General features: G+C 40.6%; 1 long non-coding RNA gene across 1 annotated transcript; it reads right to left on the reverse strand.

Moving 5' to 3' along the window:
* Nucleotides 1–199: 199 nt before the first annotated feature.
* LOC107682670 (uncharacterized) lies at nt 200–879 on the reverse strand. The gene is made up of 3 exons (XR_001633558.1): nt 760–879; nt 567–641; nt 200–325 (listed from the first exon to the last, which is right to left on the reverse strand). It is a non-coding gene; the product is annotated as an uncharacterized LOC107682670 (long non-coding RNA).
* Between the last annotated feature and the right edge of the window lie 109 nt (nt 880–988).

A 988-nucleotide genomic window follows, 5' to 3' on the forward strand; every position in this document is an offset into this window, starting at 1 on the left:
AAATTTAAAACAGTGCATTTTAGTATATTTAGCATTTTAGTACCTCCTAATTTATTGTGTCTTCATAAAGCTGGTGAGAAGCAAAAACACTTTCCACTGGTTTATGAGCACCTGCTACATCATAAAAACTGCTACAAGATAACTGCTGTTTGTTGTGGTAGACTCAGATAGTTTAAAGGCAAGTATGATCTCACCAGGTGCCTGAGCTCTCTCAGATCTCTGCATACTGAGAAGAAGACCCCCAGCAGGATGTTTATGTAGGAAGCGTAGAGCTCAGGTGTGTAGGATGGGTGATGATCCCGAGACAGAATCTGCGCAAGCTCCGCTGAGAGATCAGAAAAAAGGATTTTAGACACATTTCATACATCCATTCAAGTATTAAAAGGGGGGAGTGAATGTACAGCTATTCTCCAATGTATAACAATGACTATTAACAAGTAAAGTCTCCACAAAAGCTCAAGTCTTTCTCAATTAAGAAAAGAGAATTTGCTTATCAGACATTAAAGCATATAAAGAACAGGTATTCTACTTGATGCAGTAAAACATTAGTTAAACTGAGGAAATACCAATTCCTGTAGGCACAGAAGAGCAGGAAGCAGACTGAAATCCATATCTCTCATGCGTTCAGCTCTGTCCAGAATCTACAGGGACATTATATGAGATTGTCACATAACCAGCACAGACATAGCATTCTGACTAAACTCCAAACATATTATTTCATCAATATTATACTACATATAATATGCTAAATAAACTCACTATATAACGTGTCTGAGTGGCAGGTGAGTTGGAGCTCATCTGTTTGTACAGTTGCACAATATCTGACAAAGACGGGCAACGGGGAAGCAATGCTGCAGCATCGGCCCCAAAAAAGGCAGACAACACCTGGTGAAAGAAGCCCACTGGACACACTCAACACAGTCCACCGACGCATGGGGGAGCTAAAACACACACACAGACACACACACACACACACACACACACACAC

Source organism: Sinocyclocheilus anshuiensis, unplaced genomic scaffold (genome assembly GCF_001515605.1).
Source record: "Sinocyclocheilus anshuiensis isolate Anshui unplaced genomic scaffold, SAMN03320099.WGS_v1.1 C32445518, whole genome shotgun sequence".
NCBI classification, from domain to species: domain Eukaryota; kingdom Metazoa; phylum Chordata; class Actinopteri; order Cypriniformes; family Cyprinidae; genus Sinocyclocheilus; species Sinocyclocheilus anshuiensis.